The 19,728-nt window shown below is 42.4% G+C and overlaps 1 protein-coding gene and 1 long non-coding RNA gene across 2 annotated transcripts in view; one reads left to right on the top strand and one right to left on the bottom strand.

Annotated features, from left to right (window-relative positions):
- Nucleotides 1-19,728, top strand: part of LOC141103430 (uncharacterized) — a 343,701-nt gene that overhangs the window by 464 nt on the left and 323,509 nt on the right. The gene's annotated exons all lie outside the window — the stretch shown is intronic.
- Nucleotides 1-19,728, bottom strand: part of OLFM3 (olfactomedin 3) — a 395,228-nt gene that overhangs the window by 191,424 nt on the left and 184,076 nt on the right. The gene's annotated exons all lie outside the window — the stretch shown is intronic.

The raw sequence follows: 19,728 nt of genomic DNA, 5'->3' as shown, positions 1-19,728 counted from the left end.
TAAGAATTGCTACATGTTCTAACCATACTCAGTTTCATCTGCTATAACTGGCAGATATTCCTGATATTTATCTTCTTTTTATTTTTTTAACGAATGCTTCTCTATTTTGGCAGCAGCTGAAAGTAGTTGAATGACTAGATTTCACATGCTTAAAGTGAAGCTACACCAAAAAAGTGAAATACTGCTTACTCTCTCCCTACCCCCAGCCTCTATGTTGCAGATTTTTTCTTGGGGAGGGAGTGAGCACCTTTTTGTGTTGGTACCCACTCCCACTTCCTCATACCTCACCTAGGTGAGGATGACATTGCCTCCCATAGCCTACTGGGATAATTTTACATGTTCCAAGAGGCTGCAGGACTAGTCTCCATGTGCATGATCAGTAGTGAGCCAGGTGTGAGGCATCAGGAAGTCACAGCCAGCTCCCAAATCAAAGTTGGTGGTGCTGGGGCTCTGCAGCAGTGAGAAGAATGGGCAGTAGGGAAGACAGCGCTGGACTCCATGGTCTGGTAAGTACCTGTTATCCTAAAGTCACCAGCTACAGTATTTGTAGCTGCTGACTTTTCATTTTTTACAATGCTGGGTAAAATTTTTCTTTAAGGTGATTGTAACAGTTTTAGCACAATTACAATATCGCAGTTGAGAACTGTCCATGATATGTTTTTTATGTGCATAACAGTTACATTTTTCAGGACAAGATTTCGGGATATACCCCTTCTTCTAAGGTTCTTGGACCTTAGAAGAAGGAAGTTCACCCCAAAGCTTGTTCTGAAAGTTTAAAGTGATTATAAAGTCTCGTTTTTTTCCTATAAAAATAACAAACATGTTATACTTACCTGCTCTGTGCAGTGGATTTGCACAAGACAGCCTGGATCCTCCTCTTCTTGGGTCCCTATTCTGTGCTACTGGCCCCTCCCTCCTGTTGAGTGTCCCCACAGCAAGCAGCTTGCTATGGGGGACCATAGCCATGTCACAGCTTTGTGTGTTCATTCAGACATGGGGCCCGACCCGGCCCCAACCCTCTCTCCCCTGATTGGCTAGCTGAATTTGATTGACAGCAGCGGAAGCCGATGGCACTGCTGCTGTGTCTCAGCCAATCAGGAGGGAGAATCTTGGATGGCTGAGACACTCGTGGACATCGCTGGACAGAGAGGGACCTCAGGTAAGTATTAGGGGGGCTATGGGGGGCTGCTGCACACAGAAGGCTTTTATCTTAATGCAGTACTCAACTGTGTTGCTAGATTTAACATAATCTGATTGGTTCATTTTCCATGCAGTACATGCCATTTTTTATTTTATATTTTATCAAAAAGAGGACCATATTATTAATTCATTCATTCATTCAGAGATCCCAAATGAAAATATAATTTGCCAAGTACTGTTGCAGGGTTTGTAGCATAACAGAAAATGACTCAATACTGCTGTTAGTTTGCTAAAGTGAATCCCCCCCCCCCCCCCCCCCCCAATAAAAAAAAATAATGCACGCAGCCCTGTATCGTGATCTATAAACACTTTGCAATCCCAGGTAAATTTTATTTCATTTTGGCAAACTTACATATTATGGCCCCTTTCACACGGGTGTTCCGCCAGCAGATGAATGAAAAATGGACAGCAATGTATTCCTATGGGCAAATGGATGATCATCCATTTACATCTGTTTTTTTAAATGGAACATGGCTCCATTTTTGTTCCATCTGAAAAACAGAAGTGGACCTAAAGGAATCTAAACGGACCAATGGTCAGTTTTTGCTTTATTTTTTTGCATTGGTTGTTTAGAGCCAGCACCCGCCGGTGTCCTAAAAACCATGTCAAATCCCTGCTGTCAGTGGGGTAATTCCCCACTGACAGCAGAATGGCACACAAAAGAGCTGAAAATACAGAAAAATGGTGTGAGGTTTCCGCCAATTCATACCAAGCCCTTTGGGTCTAATATGGAGTCTGGAGGAGACCCTTATCCAAACATGCAGCCTGGAATGCCAGGAAAGAACCATACCACGCCACATACCCTAAACATGGGGCTTTGCTATGGGTGACCCTTACCTTGGTAAAGCACCTTGTCCCTTTGTTGATGAGGACAAGGACCTCTTCCCCACAACCCTGGCCTGGTGGTTGTTTTGGTTGTGTGTTGGGTGAACTGTGACTTACCCGAATCTGCAAGCCCCCTTTAACAAGGAAGCCCCCATATCCTATCCCCCCAAGTGAATGAGCATATTGTACATGCCCCAAAAATAAAACAACCTGCTGCCAACCAAACCCGAATTCTCCTGTCACAATGCCTATTCCCCCCACTGCTAAAGTAAAGAAAAAGGCAGGGCCATCCGGTAACCCTGCCCCCTTATGAGCCACATACGAGCAACAACATCATAAGGGGCAGGGTCAGCTGATGATGTCACCTGGTGGCCACGCCCCTTTGTTTACTTTATCAGCAGGCCGAAGAAGCAGAAGCAAAGCTGTTATTCGGCCCTGCCGATAAAGTAAACAAAGGGGCGGGGTCACCTGGTGACCCAGTCCCTTATGATGTCATTGCCAATGAAGTCACTGGATGCCCTGCCTCCTCCTTTATTTTAGCAGTGAGGAGAACTGGCAATGTCATTAGTGGTCAGATTCCGCAGGCGGCGTTTTTTTTATTTTCAATAGAGAACTTGTCAAAAACTGTATTGTGTGTTTATTTACATAAGTGTTTTTTTTTTTTTTTTTGAGTAGGGGTACTATGTACCAGGCCAAGGTAGTGGGGAAGAGGCCCTAGTCCTCATCCACATGCAGAGGACCCTCCCCCAGCAGAGGGTCCTCCTTAGCTAAGTACCCCCCCAAGTTTGAGGGCATGTAGCCTGGTATGATTCAGGAGGGGAGGGGCGCATGCTTGCCCCCCCCTTTCCTTGTCTGCCAGGCTCTACGCCCTGAAAAAAACGTTTTCTATGGATTTTGGGGGGATCTCACACCATTTTTTTATTTTTGGCATGATGTTTACACCCCAGCTCATACTAGACCTAAAGGACCTGGTATGGATTGGGGAGGACCTCAAGCCATTTTATTTTTAGCGTGAGGCATTCCCTTAATCTATACCACACCCCAAGGGACTGGTGTGTATTGGGGGGAAACTCATGCAATTTTTTTTTTTCTTGTTGTGAAGTCCCCCCCTAAAAGATGTAAACTGCGAAATTGTAAGATATCTCAAAGTCTTTTTGTTTATACCATCTTATACAGCACATATGCGAGATGTGACACTGATGTAATTGCTGGACCAGCCCAAAAAACATGGAAGAAGAAGCCAACCTTTGATGATGTTTAATTTTAAAATGGCAATGAAGAATTATTTGTGGGAGTGGAACAAATCATTTGGATGTGAGCAGATAGAAAAAATGAGGCAAATAAAATATTTATATGAACTGTGTGTATTTTACGAAATTAGGTTTATTTATGGGTTCAGGTAACTTTTAGCTTTGTTTGCTAATGATGAGTGACTTAAAACTTCCAGGAATACAGCTCTATAAATGCTCTTTCACACTTTCACTTTGTCTACATAGACAGCAACTCAATTTAAACTATTTACTTATATAGTTATCGATCAGCAATAACTTTATGATCCTTGACAGGTAAAGTGAATAACATTAATTAGCATTGTTACAATGGCATCTAAACGTCGGTGGGATATATTAGGCAGCAAGTAAACATGTTGTCCCTGAAGCTGATGTGTTGAAATTAGAAAAAATGGGCATCACAGTTTTTTGTGTAGGGCTGCTTAGATGAAGACCAGTCAGGGCGCCCCTGCTGACCTGCATCCACAGCCAAAGGCACCTACAAAGGGCACAGAAGTGGACCACGGAGCAATGGAAGAAGTGGGCCGGTCTGATGAATCCTGTGGTTTTTATACCATGTGGATGGCCGGGTGCGTGTGCATCGCTTACCTGCAGAAGAGATGTTACCAGAATGCAAGGGAAGAAGGCAAGCCGTTGGATGTGATACTTTAGGCAATTTTCTGCGGGGAAACCTTGAGTTCTGCCATTCATGTGGATGTTACTTTGACATGTACCACCAACCTAAAAATTGTTGCTGACCAAATACACCCTTTCATAGAAACAATATTTCCTGATGGCAGTGGCCTCTTTCAGCAAGAATAATGCACCCTGCCACACTGCAAAAATAGTTAAAGAATGGTTTGAGGAACACAACAACGAGTTTAATGTTTTGACTTGGCCTCCAAATTCTATAGATCTTAATCCAATCAAGCCTGCTGTCAATCACAGCCAATGAGCCAAACAAAAAATGGAGGGAGTGGGCCGAGACGCAGCTCCGTGTGTGAATGGACACTCAGATCTGTGGCTCGGGAGCACATCTGCTTGGGTGCCCCCAGAGCAAGTTGCTTGCTGGGCACCTGGCAATAGGAAGGGGCCAGGAGCACCGGCATGGGACCCAAGAAGAGGAGGATCCGGGCTGCTCTGTGTAAAACCAATGCACAGAGCAGGTAAGTGTAACATGTTTGTTATTGTAGAAAAAAAAAACACAAGACTTTTATATCGCTTTAATATTAGGTGGATGGTCATAATGTTATAGTTCATTAGTGTATATAACACAATCTACACCTTGTTCAAGAGTAGAGACCTGAATGGGGCTTTAGAGTTGAGATCTCCCCAGCAGCTCTTGTCTTACCTGCTATGGAGTTTTGTCTATAATACCTTTGAGTTTGCTAGGGAATTTGACCACCCCAGGAAGAGTCATTTACCTAGCACAGCTACAGTTACCTCTCTCTCTCTCTCTCTTGCTATGTCATTGCCCCCTCTTCTTTTGGGAGCCTTAATGCTCTCTTTGGTGGCCCAGCTCCTCTGTCACTCCATCACTTCCTTACATAACCTTTTATGTAGCTTCTAGGGGAGACGTGAAGGCTAAAGTGAAGGTCTTTTGTATGTCTACACATGGGAGACTTTTACAGTAGAAAAACATGTTTAAAATGTGTTGATTGCACTCATCCTAGGCGAAGATTGTTGTTGAAATGAAACGTCTGGCTTTAAAAGCATTTGTAAAAACAGGACGGATAAAAACGTATTTTTTACTTGCTCTTTGTGCCCCATTGAAGTAATTTATTCTCATCCTGTGAACAAAACAGGAAGTGGGAGGAAATCCTCTAGTCACTAGAGCAGTTGACTCCATTAGGAAATTTCTCCTGAACCCATTTTGCAACAGTAAATTGTTGGATTTCTCATTATAATGACAATGGTCAGGACAGCTACAGAGTATCTCCCCAGTTTTAAACCTTCTCTACTCTATCCAAAGCTACATACACTTGGAATACTCCTAGTCATCCTGCAGGACAGCCCTTGAGAGAGTGAAGCTCTTCTCACTAGTCAGGAAACAGGTTGCCCTTTATTAAGTCTTTTTAAGGCAGTCCCTCAGGCCCATGACCAGTTATTGTGTTTCCTCCATCTGAGGGGACATGTTGTCTGAGGGACCGCTGGAATGCTCCATATCTCAAGGGCTGTTCGTGCATGGGGGAGGGGGGGTTGAGGTCGGGGGACCACAAGTGGTTGAGAGACTCTGGGTCCAGGGGGGTAAGTAGTGTCAGGTATCTTGGTGGTGGAGGTCTTTATGGGCCGTGGTGATCTCTCCTTGGCAGCGGGCAGGAGGTGATCCGCTCCCCCTCCATCTGAGCTCAGGCTGGGACTAGAGGCAGTGGCGGGTGCATCTCCTTGGTGGCTCAGGCGGGTGGGCATGCCTGTCAAAGAGGATGCAGGCGCATCACTTCCGGGGGCGAGATGGCATCATTGGAGTGAGCTGGGGCAAGCCAAGGCACAGGGAGGATGGCAACACATGGATGCCACTACAGGTGCTAATGCGAGTGCCACACAGCCCAAGGATGCATGGGGATGATTTGGAGGTCTTGCCATCTGCACAAGCACCGGGGAGACAACTACCAGCAGAACACACATGGGCACTTGGGGGTGGTCTGAGTGTATGATTTTTGGATCAATGTTTGTTCACAGGGTAAGCACTACCATGGTGGAGAGAGTATGTATTTACCACCATGGCTCCTGTGTTTATTTCTTAGGCAAGCTAAGCTGCTTAAAGATCCCAAGCCCATTTCCAAAAAGCGTTGTGCTAAATGTGGAACGAAGATGCTTTCAGATAACACAGAGTCGCTTTGTAAATAATGTGTCGCCCATTTACTGAGGGGGGACACCCTTTACGCAAACTTTTTTGGTTCAGTAAAGGAAGATATGTCCTCTACTTTTAAGGAAGAAACTTATTCCAAATATTAAAACTCCTGCTGCTTCAGTTAGTGTGAGAAACCATGAAATCAGGCCAAGACAGAAGTACAGTTAAATCACACTTGTTTAATAATAAAAGTAGAAAGAACAAACGTAGTCAAAACATAGCCAAGTTCAGTAACTGGAATGGATAGTCAGCCAAGTCAGAAGTCAGGGATCAATGTAGTGGAACAGCAAGCAGGATCTGGAGCCAGAAGGGAATGTCAGCAAAGCAAGTCTTGAACAGGATCGCAGGAGATAGTTTCTGTGATGTTGACCAAGGCGAAGACAGAGATCCACTGGGCTGAACAGTTTAAGTAGGCAGGAGTGACAAGCAGGATATCATCAACAGCTGAGTATCTGTGGAGAGATAGGAGCTGGCAATTAGCCAACAGCTGAGCGGCCAGCTCTGAGAAGGAAGAGCTGAGCCCAGCCCTGACAATCAGTCAGCCTTTGCCTATGGCTTCCCAGAGATCAATAGCTTCGGGGTCTCAGGATGCATTAGGAGACAGGGCAGTGAGCCTTGCAACCAGTGACACTGATGCATATAGTTCGGATTCAGACCAGGAAGAGGGTAGAGAAGAGGAAAAGAAGGGCCCCCAAATGTAAGTTATTTCTGGATGATGTGGAGGATCCCTAAGGGGCCAATTTTAAAATTTTAGGAATTGAGGAAGAAAAGGGTCAACTTTCCAAACATGATGTGATGTACCAGGGTCTATAAAAAAAGAATTCTAAGGTGTTCCCAGTTCACCAGGTGATGTCTGAGTTGGTACTTACGGAATGGGCGGACCCTGAGAACAAGCTTTTATTTGCAACCAGTCACAAAAGAAGATTTCAGTTTGATGAAGATCCCCAGGTGGTGTGGAATAAGTATCCAAAGCTGGATGTTCCCCTCTCCAAAGTGTCAAAGAGATCAGTACTTGTCTTTGACGTTATGGGTCACTTAAGGGACTGCATGGACAAAAGAGGAGATATAAACCATAAAAGACAAAAGTAGAGAGGAGAGCAGTGCCATCTGAGTGTAGCAGTTAAAGTTGTTTTATTTCAGAATTAAGACAGCAACTTACAGGATAAAAGCATTAAAGTGCATGGCATGCAAAGGATCTTCCAATTTGGTGGTGGACACTGTGTTGCTGGCAATTGTAGGACCGAACTTCCAGTGGTGGCTCCCAGTGTTGATCCGAGAACTTATGTTGGTTCCGGGCCTGATGGCATTGGTAATTTTGGCTGTTTAGTAGGCCAGACTCCATCTAAGACCCTTACAAGCTTATCTTCTGTGGGAACAAGAGCAGGAGGCCCTGGACAGAAAGGTACTTCTTCCAGCGGCAGTGAAGAGGGCCTTATGGTTGTGGAGGAACCGCACACATTTAAGTCAGGGCTTAGCTTGGTCATTTCCGTTCTCTCAAAGGCTTACGACGGATGCAAGCGGATGGGGTTGCTATCTAGAAGGCTGGCTGGCCCAAGGAAAGTAGATCCCAGAAGAAGCTCAGGTGTCCTCAAATTGGAGGGAGCTTATGGCGGTAGAAAAAGCAATATCCTATTTCCAGGATCAGGTGAGGGGGCATCATGTCCTAGTTCTGTCCAACAATTCAACTACAGTAATATATGTATGTGGAAAAACAAGGGGGCACCAGATGCCCATCCTTAATCAAGATTTTGAATCAGATCTGCTTGTGGGCAGAAAATAATTTTTTATCCCTGTCTGCAGGTTCACCTAAAGGGACCACAATCAAGTGGTGGATTTCCTCAGTCACCAGGAAGTGTAGCAGGAAGAGTGAAAATTACACCTGGAAGTGTTTGGAGAGATTACAGCGTGTTGGGGAACACGAGAGATAGATCTGTTTGTGTCCAGCAGGAAGCAGGAATGCAAAATTGGAGCTTTTCTATTCGCTAAATCTGCAAGATCCAGCCTTGGGGGTGGACGATCTTCAAAATCTCTGGAATTTCAGGAAGTGTTTGGCCTTTCCCCCCAGTTTATCTGATTCCACGAGTTCTAAACAAATGTCTACAGGAACAGACAATGTTAATTTTGATTGCACCTTTTTGGCCCAAGAGGGCTTGGTTTTTACAGCTACTCTCTCTCCTTTTCAGCAGACCAGCCTTGGTCTCCTCCTCTCAGAGAGGATCTGATGTGTCAGGGGCCTTTGGATCGTCTGATGCCCTGTTTGTTCTGTATGCAGGCAAACAGAAAGGGAAACAAGCAACTTAGCCAGGTGGATTAGGTCAGCCATTATGGAATGCTATACAGTCATGCAGCTTTCTCCACTGCGTGGTCTAGGGGCACACTCTACTAGAGCTTCAGTGGCTATGTGGGCAGAAAAGGATGGCGCCATCACAGAACAAATTTTCAAAGCAGCAACCTGTTTAAGGTTCTCCACCTTTGTCCGACATTATCGTCTGGACCTAATCTCCAGCCCAGGACCAAGCTTTTGGGAGGAAGGTCCTCCAAGCAGTTGTCCCCCCTAGTCTGGTGAATACTTATTTATCTTCATAAGGGCTGACCTGGAAGACGACTGGGGAAAAACCGAGTTAGACTTACCGATAACTGTTTCCAGTAGTCTTTCAGGACAGCACGTTCCCACCCTAGAGTTTAAGTTGTTGTTTGGTGGTGTTGTTCGTTATGTTTATCAGGACCCAACCTTCCATTCTTGTGGATAACTGGTCATGGGCCTGGTGGACCGCCTTAAAAAGTTAAAACTTAAACTTAAAGGACAACATGTTTCCTGACTGGTGGGAGGAACGCCACTCTCTCAAGGGCTGTCCTAGAAGACTACTGGAAACAGAGTTACGGATAAGTCTAACTCCAGATTTTAGGCAACAAATTTAAATCCTTTATTTATACATCATAAACTAAATAAATTAAGACCATATTAGGGCTGAAAAATTGCATGATATCCTCATGGTACAACAATACATTAACACAAACCCAAATTGTTTATAACTCGGGCAAGACTTTGTTTGTGGATAATATATTCGTTCCTCTTGTGTATCTCTACATCATAAACTAATAAACTAAATAAAATAAGACCATATTAGGGCTGAAAAATTACATAACATCCTAGTGGTACAACAATACATTAACGCAAACCCAAATTGTTTATAACTCGGGCAAGACTTTGTGGATAATTTATCAGTTCCTCAGGTGTATCTTCACAGCCAGGTTGATCCAGGGTGTTTCAATAATTTTATTATCTTCCTCAGGGGGTAAGGGTCTGCCAGTTGGAATACACTTAAGACACTTATATATATATAATCTTGCGAGAAATCTTGGAATAATGTCATACACTTACATAATGGTTGTACACATACAACTGTATACTAGACTGGCATTGTTGTACTATGAGGATGTTATGCAATTTTTCAGCCACAATATGGTTTTCATTAATTTATTTTATGATGTATAAATAAAGAAGTTATTTTACTTTTTTATAGTATGTAGTAAACGATTGCCACCTGAAAAGTCCCATGTGTGTAATACAAGCATATGATTGCATCGTAAGGATGTTGGCAACATTTATCACTGTCTAAATCTCTCTATAGAGACACTCTATCCAAAACTGAAAAAAAAAATGTTGGCTTCACTTGAAAAGCTTGGGGAAGTAAAGTGCTCAGGGCTCACTTTAGAGGTCAGGTTAGGTGTTAGGGGGATACTTTGCTAGTTAGTTAAGCTCTGTGCAAATACAATGTTCAAACTAACTCTCAGGGCAGGGAACTTAAACTCCTGTCACTGTCAATAGACAGACCTAAGTGATCAGTCAAGCAACTAAATCAGCAGAGAGTTACAAGAAGCTAGTATATCAGTTTTGGTAGGACTGACCCTTAGGATAGATACTTCTTGGTCAACAGTAAAGAGAGTAAAATCAAGAGATTTTTATATCTCCAAAACGTTGTTTAAGCTATTTTTGTAAAAGAAGTTGAAGTAATATGAAAGGGAATAATAAATTGTTTTTTAAGAGAGTGCATGGGATAGGATTATGCAAAAAAAAAAATTGCTCTTTTGTTAGCTTCATGATTTTAATTTTTTTCACAGAAAAAAAAACAGACAGTGAAAAAGTAAAAAGCGCAAAGCAACAGTAGTAATAATAAAAAAAAAAAAACAAATACAAAGAACGTTAAGAGGCATATTTATAAAGCAGTAATTGTAACACTAACCAAACATACACTTCAGGCAAATCAATCAATGTGCAGTCATTTAAAACTCTTGTCCCAGGAAGATACACCTGCAATAAATTTGGTAAATGTCACATTCACTGCTTTATAAGTATACTCCTAAAAAAAATAAGCGAAACTACCCCTCTAAATAAAGTAAAACAAAGTGTATTTGTTTTAAAGCAAATTATGCGTAAGCAGCTCAATGAGCTAAATTACGCTGACGACTAAACCTATTTTGCAAAAATCACTCCGCTCATCCCTAATCAACAGGTTATTGCAACTTGGTGCGATAATTATATTCTGTGAAGCTTTGCATTAGCATCTCAATATGGGTGTGATGGTAAACTTCTGTTAGAAGACCTTAGAAGACCTGATTATGTGGGACTGATGATCCCCAAATACCACAGAATTTATTTTTAGAAAAACTATTGTTTTAATAATAATAATAATAATAATAATAATAATAATATCAGAAATCAGTCATGTGGTGTTTAAAGTGACCCTGTCACCACAGAGTTACAGAGAGTTAAGTTAGCGTTACCACAAAGAGTTAAAAAAGGGCAACCCTGTAAAAAAGTATCTATACTTACCTTTCCAGCACCCGATATCTTTAAATGCCACCAAATCACCGCTCCTTGCTGCTGAAGGTATTCCATTCTTTCTTCCATACTTCAGAGTGTTTATTACTAACCGCATGCTGTACTTTCACTCTCCAACTTATATGTCCCTATTGGAAGGGATGAACAACAGCCAGAGAGCAGCAAAGCAATGGCTGGTAAAGATACGGGCTACTGTAAAGGTAAAAATAGATAATTTTCTATATAGACCTTTTTTCTTTTTTTATAAGTGACCTTGTGTAGACAGCATTACTCCAAAGCTTTTATATATCTGCATGCAGAAAGAGGAGCAGAATTGAGATGGGGATATGTTTCCTGTTTCCACCACAGAATGAACTATAAAAAAAAAATTGGACTCATGTGTAGCGCACCCCCAAAGGAGCCGCAAGTAGATTGGGATCCCTACCCTGCACAGCCAGGCGTACTGAATTTCCACAGTCACTCCACATTCAGAGAGCAGTCTGTGACTTTATTTTGTTTTGTTTTATTGAGGGTAATAAACTTGGATGGGGATAGGGGTATTATGGTATGCCCATTTGACTTTAGAACAAACTTCAGGGACACTTCTCTGCACACACTTGCTTGAAGAAACCCAGCTGTGTCACTCTAAAAGAGTTTGTAGCAATGTCTCATTACCGGCAGGGGTTTGCAGCCCCTATACTTGTAGAATGGTGGAGTGACACAGCTAACACTTTTCCAGCACTTCCTCCTGTGGTCACTGAGCCCACCACCTCTTCAGGCACTGCCAGCCTGCCGGGCTGCTGCTGTCCCTTTCACTAGCCCTCCTGGCAAACTTCTCCACAGTCCTCCAGACTGACACTCTCTCCACAGTCCTCCCAGACTGAACACTCACCAGCACACCTGGCTGACATTTCAGGGGATCTCCCGGACGTGCTGACCTGCTCCTGCTGTCCTCTCACATGCTCCCATGCTTCCAGGATAGGATTCCTCCGTGTGATGTAGAGGGTCCCTCCAGCACCCGAACCCCAGGCCCGAGGTCACCACCCCAGTCTCGGGTGCACCCTCAAGGGCCTCCTCAGCACTCCATCTCCATCTTCCACCCAATTGCCCCTACTGGCATGACTCATGTCTATTTATGAGGTTAGTCTGCCCCCTGCCAGCCCATTCGCTAGGGTTTGACTGAGACCCTCCTAAATAGGCATGACAGCCCCTCCCAGCTTCCACCCACTACATCTGGAAGCTTCTCCAAGGTTTCAGAAACAGGGGGAGGCACCAGAAGAGCTGTCAGATATGTAATCCAGACCTGAGTCACCCAACCCTGACCCAGATTCAGCACAGGCCTGGCTCTCAGCCAAACCAATTTTCCTACACTAACAATTAAACTATGTACACTAGCATACTAGCCAGAGGATGCTACACATGTTTTCAAGCTTATAGCTCTTAGGCACACAAGTGGCCAGGCGGTGGTAAAACCAGATGGTTGAGCTGCGGTTTTAGGATCCTTCAAATTCCCTTGTGAATACTGACATTCCACTGTTTAAAGCTCTACAGGCATTGCAGAAAAAAAATAAAAAATGTCACATTGGGCAGACATTACTAACTCCGAACACAGCCTATGCAAGTCTATAGGGCAGCACTGCAACTGTGTGCAATGCATGTGATTGTGGCACAGTAGTGTAGCATTTACAGGGTTAAATCAGCTGGTGACATATAGCCCCCCCCCCCCCATGGCCTGTCAAATGTCCACTGAAACATGAACATAGATTGCTGTTCAGAAGGCAGTATGTGTGTGAACGAGCCCTTATAGGGGCTGCTGTACAGAGGGTTTACAGGGAGCTGATTACAATTCAAAATTGGGTACATGCACTAGATACATTTTAAAATGCATTCTAGAATTGCTAATGTATAACAACATAACTATATTAAAGTGGTTGTAAACCCTCATATATACCCAGTGAAATGACTAGCCTTGGATGATACACAGAGCTTAAAGAAACCCTTCTATATAAGTTGTACCTGATTATCTACAGACTTCTCTTCTATACAGTCATTCAAAGTGCAGAATTTACACCGCTTGTCTGAGCTTTTACAAAGCAGGGGATGATAAGCTGAAGTCACACTCTGCAGAGCTCAGTGAGGAGAGCTAAGCAATGATTGGAGGGAAGGGTCACACCCCCCTTTCACAGAGCACACAGGAACAAAGTTGAGGCTGTCAATGACAGGCTGTGTGCTGAAGCTCCATCTCCTGTCACCTTTTACCTCTTGGTGTCAGGAAAACCTGTTTGAAGTGGCTCATGCAGATAGCAAAGGAACAAAGCAGCAGGCAGAAATCACACTTAGTGCTCTGGATTGAGACAAACACTCACTATAAAAGGATATGCTTTGTTCATGTTGAATGTTAGAGGTTTAAAACCACTTAAGCTGACCATACACTATACAGTCTAATTGCATAATTTCCGTTGGATCTACCATCAACTATGTAGTGGAAAAGCCTGATTGGTTTGATACAAATAAATTAATTGCTGAGGTTTGTCCTTATATTACATTTTTTTGGAAACCTAATTGAGATTTTACAGGGATTGTACAATCCAATATGTGCCCCTCTCGGCGCACTGCATCATTAACTTTTTTGTTTAAACAAACATTTATGGTCACACAGACATTTCATAAAGTTCATTTGGCTGAGGTGTGGTGCAAGGTGGTGGATTTTTGTGATGGCCGCCGTCCGTCTTCTAAGCGGGGGGTTTGGTGTTGGTTTTTGCCCCAAAATTTTGAGCACCACTGCTTGCCACATGGTGGGAATGCACTGGAATAGCTGCCCAATGATGGAATTAAAGTGGCCAGGCCTTCAAAGTGCTATCTGGATAATTTTTAAGGGGTTTCATATAGCATTTTTGTACAACCTGTATATTCTGATTATCTGTTGAATATGTTGAATTGTACTGAATAGAAATATGTAGAGTCATATAATTCCAGTCCTATCCAATCCATTCATGATTGCTGAAAAGTTAATAAGATCTAAGGAGATTTTAATGTGTGAAGTGTGGTTTTTCTCTAATGTTTCCAATATGCACAAAGATCTAATTGGCCGATAAATAACTGATGTCTACAGCTTAATCAAATTGGCTAAAAATCCATTATGCTAAATGCTGTGACTAAATGTACCAGATTAATTAATGAATTATTCTGCAATTTTACTGTAATTCTGTTGATTAGTCATTGAAGTTAATAGAGTGAATCGCCCCAGTGGGGACGCAAACAGCAATAAAAGCCTATCGGGTGCTCTAATCCTTTCCCACTCTACCCAAAAGTAGAAACAAGTTTTGGCTTTGATATATACTTCATTAGGGGTTAAAACTGCATTTATTTACAGTTGTGCTTAAAAGATTGCATACCCTGGCAGAAATCGTGAAATTTTGGCATGGATATTAAAAATACGACTATTTTCAATATCGACGATCATACCAAGAAAACTTATTTTATCTAAGGCTAGTGATCATATGAAGTCATTTATTATCACATAGTTGTTTGGCTAGTTTTTAAATCAGAATGATAACAGAAATCACTTAAATGGCCCTGATCAAAAGTTTACATACCCTGAAATGTTTGGCATTGGTACAGACACACAAGGTGACACGCAGAGGTTAAAATTGCAATTAAAGGTTAATTTCCCACATCTGAGGCTTTTTACATTGCAATTAGTGTCTGTGTATAAATCGTCAATAAGCTTGTTAGTTCTCACATGGATGCACTGAGCAGGTTAGATACTGGGTCATAGGAAGCAGAAAAGTCAAAAGACCTGCGTAACCAGGTAATGGAACTTTATAAAGATGGAAAAGAATATGCAAAGACATCCAAAGCCTTGAATATGCCAGTCAGTACTGTTCAATCACTTCAATCATTAAGAAGTGGAAAATTCAGGGATCACTTGATACCAAGCCATAGTCGGGTAAACCAAGAAATATTGGAACTGCAACTGCCAGAAGAATTGTTCGGGATGCAAGGGAAAACCCACAGGTAACTTCAGGAGAAATACAGGCTGCTCTGGAAAAAGAAGGTGTGGCTGTTTTTAAGGAGCACAATATGACAATACTTGAACAAAAATGAGCCGCATAGCCGAGTTGCCAGAAAGAAGCCTTTACTGCGCAAATGCCACAAAATACAATTACAATTTGGCCAAGAGCACCTTGACATGCTTCACCAGTTTTTTTTTTGTGACATTGGCACAGTAAAGGCTTCTTTCTGGCAACTCGACCATGCAGCTCATTTTTGTTCAAGTATCGTATTATTGTGCTCCTTAAAAACAACCACACCATATTTTTTCCAGAGCAGCCTGTATTTCTCCTGAGGTTACCTGTGGGTTTTTGTTTGTATCACTAACAATTCTTCTTATGAGGGCTTTGGGGCAGGGGCCTCTTCCCCACAACCCTGGCCGGTGGTTGTGGGGGTCTGCAGGCAGGGGGGCTTATCGGAATCTGGAAGCCCCCTAGTAACGCTACTTATTCACCCCCCAAAGGGTAGTGTAAAAATACACAGGAGGAAGTTTTTGACAATTCCTTTACACAAAAACAACAAAAAAAAGTCCCCTGGTGTGGATCCATCATCAATCACGGTATCTGCCACCACCACCTACCCAAAGAAAAAAAGAAAAACTCTGCTCTTAATGAACACTCCTGCCACCCGGTAACATCACTGAGTGGCCCTGCCCCCTTGTGACATTACAGACCAGAGGGCATGCTGGGTTGTTGACATCACAAGGAGGGGGGCCAACCCCTTAGTTCATTTAGCGGGGTGAGGCTGTCAGGCGGTGGGTTGGGGGCTGGCGTTCATTGTGATTGACGATGGATCTACACAGTGGGACTCTTTTTCATAAAAAGGACTGGTCAAAAACTGTGTGCATTTTTATTTACTTTTTGACACTTTTTTGGTGAATGAGTAGGGCTGCAATGTACTCCATATTTATTAACATAGGGGAGGGCTGGGATCTTGTTAAAGGGGGCTTTCAGATTCCGATACGTCACTTCACAACACCCTCTGGCCAGGTGGTTGTGAGGAAGAGGCCCTTGTATTCATCAACATGGGGATAAGGGGATTTAGGGGGGGCAGAGCACCCACTGCCCAAAAGCACCCCCCATGTTAAGTGCATGTGACCTGGTATGGATCAGGAGGGGGGCTGCTCCCTTGATATGGACTACAAACATGCTCGTTTTGTTTATCTCCATTTCATGGCAGGGTTAAAAACACATCTTTTTTTTTTTTTTTGGATAGAGTTGGGTTTGTTTTTTTCACAACTATTGTAGTGCCATTAATTTCAACCAACAGTCCAACACACCTTGCCAGTGCACCCCAACACATGTGATAGGAAACAGTTTTCTGTGCTTTGTAGTGATGATTTACCATTCACTGCGGTGCATTGGCACCCCAATCAGGATGAATGGGCTGCCTTAGAGTGATGCATGTTAATGAATGGCAAGCATTCATTAATTTTGCCCTGTTTCTTGTATACAGGTAAATAATACAGACTTTGTTTTTTTATTTGGTGCTCACTTTGACCTATCACACTTTAAAATATAATAATTGGCAGAGTCATGAGCATTACCATGCTAAAGCTTCGTGGTCACTGAATTTATAGACTTAGGGAATGCAGCCACCATAAGGATTATTGACATGACCTACAGCAAGCAGTTTTGCTCCACTTTAACCTAAATGGCAGCAGCAAGAAAAAGGTTAAATGAAATCTACAGAAAATTGAAAACACTAAAAACAACTTTCAAAATTAAAATGACATGTTAAAGTTATATGAGACTTGAGTGAGTGAGTTTAGAACTACCATAAGCTTTCCCCAACGTACGAAGCCTTAGATAAGCTTGACTATTATGTTTGGGATGTTCAGTAAAGCTGATTACCTTCAGCTTCTCCTACCTAATTATATGATAGTTTTTTGCACCCAAAGCAGAATTCTAGGAAAAAAAACATACATTTTAACCACTTGCCGATCAGCCGCCGTTATTATACTGCAGCAGGCCAGCATGATCCCGCGAACCGTCATAGCTGTACGTCGGCTCCTTTAAGCAGGATAGCAGGCACGCGCGCCTGCTGAATTGCGGGGGTGCCGATGCTCGTGGCTGGGGGTCGTGTGCGATCGCGGCCACGAGAGGCAGAACAGGGACGTGTGTGTGTAAACACACAAATCCCTGTTCTGTTCTGAGAGGAGATGCAGATTGTGAGTTCCTAATAGCTAGGAACCACAATCTGTCATCTCCTATAGTCAGTCCCCTCCCCCCACAGTTAGAACACACAGTCAGGGAACACAGTTAAGCCCTTGATCCCCAGTGACATTTACACAGTAATCTGTGCATTTTTATAGCACTGATCACTGTATAATTATCAATGATTTCAAAAATGTGTCAAAAGTGTCTGATGTGTCCGCCATAATGTCACAGTCCCAAAAAAAAGGGCATTAATCTATTCCCTATTTTGTAGACGCTATAACTTTTCCCTCCCCCCACAGTTAGAACACACAGTCAGGGAACACAGTTAAGCCCTTGATCCCCAGTGACATTTACACAGTAATCTGTGCATTTTTATAGCACTGATCACTGTATAATTATCAATGATTTCAAAAATGTGTCAAAAGTGTCTGATGTGTCCGCCATAATGTCACAGTCCCAAAAAAAAGGGCATTAATCTATTCCCTATTTTGTAGACGCTATAACTTTTCCGCAAACCAATCAAAATACACTTATTGAGATTTTTATTACCAAAAATATGCAGAAGAATACATATCGGCCTAAACTGAGGAAAAAAATGTGCTTTTTTTTTCAAAAAATGGGGATATTTATTATAGCAAAAAGTACAAAATATTGTGTTTTTTTTCAAAATTGACGCTCTTTTTTTGTTTAAAGCACAAAAAATAAAAACCGCAGAGATGATCAAATACCACCAAAAGAAATCTCTATTTGTGGGGAAAAAAAGGACGTCAATTTTGTTTGGGTACAGCGTTGCACGACTGCGCAATTGTCAGTTAAAACAATGCAGTGCCGAATTGCAAAAAAATGGCCTGGTCATTGAGCAGCCAAATCTTCCGGGGCTGAAGTGGTTAAAAAGGAACTTTAGACTTTTTAGATAAAATAAAATTCGGCAGCTTCAACTTCTGTAGCTGCTGACCTTTGAAAATAAGATACTTACCAGTGCATGGAGCCTGCAGAACTAGTCCTACAGCCTCCTGGGATATTTGATGTGCCTCAGGATGCTGAGGACAGGGGCGTGAGAAGGGGGCATGCTTAAATGCATGTCATTCTTGCCTAGGTGAGAATTGAGTGTGGGTACCTATCAAAAAAAGTACCCACTCCCTGTAAAAAATAAAAATAAAAAAATGTCAAAATGTTAGGGATGGGGGTGGGGACTTAAATGAGTGTCACTTTCACTTTTGAGTCAAGGTCTGCTTTAAGATTCCATGTATATGCCCCATATACAGTATGCTTTAGCCTTATACATGCAAGCATCCTGCATGAGTATAGTTCAACACCTAGGGGGTTATTTACGAAAGGCAAATCCACTTTGCACTGCAAGTGCACTTTGAAGTGCAGTCGCTCTAAATCTGAGGGGTAGAAATGAAATGGGGGGAAGCTCTGCTGATTTTATCTTCCAATCATGTGCAAGCTAAAATGCTGTTTTTTATTTTCCTTGCATGTCCCCCTCGGATCTACAGTGACTTTACTTTCAAGTGCACTTTCAGTGCAAAGTGGATTTTCCTTTAATAAATAACCCCCCTAGTGTTAGACTTAGAGCAAACCCAATAGAGTTGATTTACTAAAGGTAAATAGACGGTGCACTTTGCAAAGCGCGGTTGTCCTCTGCAAGAGCAGTTGCTCCAGAGCTTAGTAAATGAGCAGAAGCTCTGCTCACTTCCATCATCCAATCATGTGCAAGCAAAAATGCATTTTTTTAAATTTTCCTTGCTCATGATTGGATATTCTTTGTAAAGCTTTACCTCATTTACTAAGTTCTGGAGCAACTGCACTTTGCAAACTTTGCACAGTTGCTTTGCCTTTAGTAAATCAACCCCAATGTCCCTTCTTCGCCTAGCCAAATGGCGGCTGTATAGAAAATTATAGGAAATTAAAATAGACAGATCTGGGTACTTATATTAGCTATATGCCTATATATAATATAATGATTTTCACATGGGGACAATAAAAAAAGAGTCCTCTTTTCTGTTTTGGCTTCCTCTTTTCATTCCCAAAACCTAAGCAAAGTGAAGGTAAGTGTGTGGCTGGTAGGACAAGCATTTAAGAGAACCCGTTGCACCTTCATGTAATTATGAGTGAACCTGCCTTTTGCACACACATTCCTGAGAATGTGCACAGCTACACACATAAACATATGTCAACACATTAAAGTGAAACTAAACTCTCTCAATCGACGCTGAATATGTTTCATCCTTATGCTGCTAGCATTAGTAAATAGGAATGTATATTATTTTTACTTTTTTTTTTTAACATTTCTTCAGTTGTTTCCCAGTTTATTGCCTTGGACAAAATCATGTCATACATTCCAGAATTCATGGGCAGTTTTGTATTTCATCTGGCAAAGGGGAGGAGGGGCTTTCTCAGCTAAGCATACCCAACTGCCTAAATGCCTGAGATAAGGGCAGATGAATTTCAGGAAGTAAATGCTACATGAATCATCTGCCCTTGCTCAAGATGGCCACAGCTAGAAATGCTAGGGGATGTTTTTCAAAGTGACTTATAACCAAAAAA

The sequence above is a fragment of the Aquarana catesbeiana genome, linkage group LG07 (assembly GCF_042186555.1).
Source record: "Aquarana catesbeiana isolate 2022-GZ linkage group LG07, ASM4218655v1, whole genome shotgun sequence".
Taxonomy (NCBI): Eukaryota; Metazoa; Chordata; class Amphibia; order Anura; family Ranidae; genus Aquarana; species Aquarana catesbeiana.
This window is presented reverse-complemented; position numbering and strand designations above follow the sequence as displayed.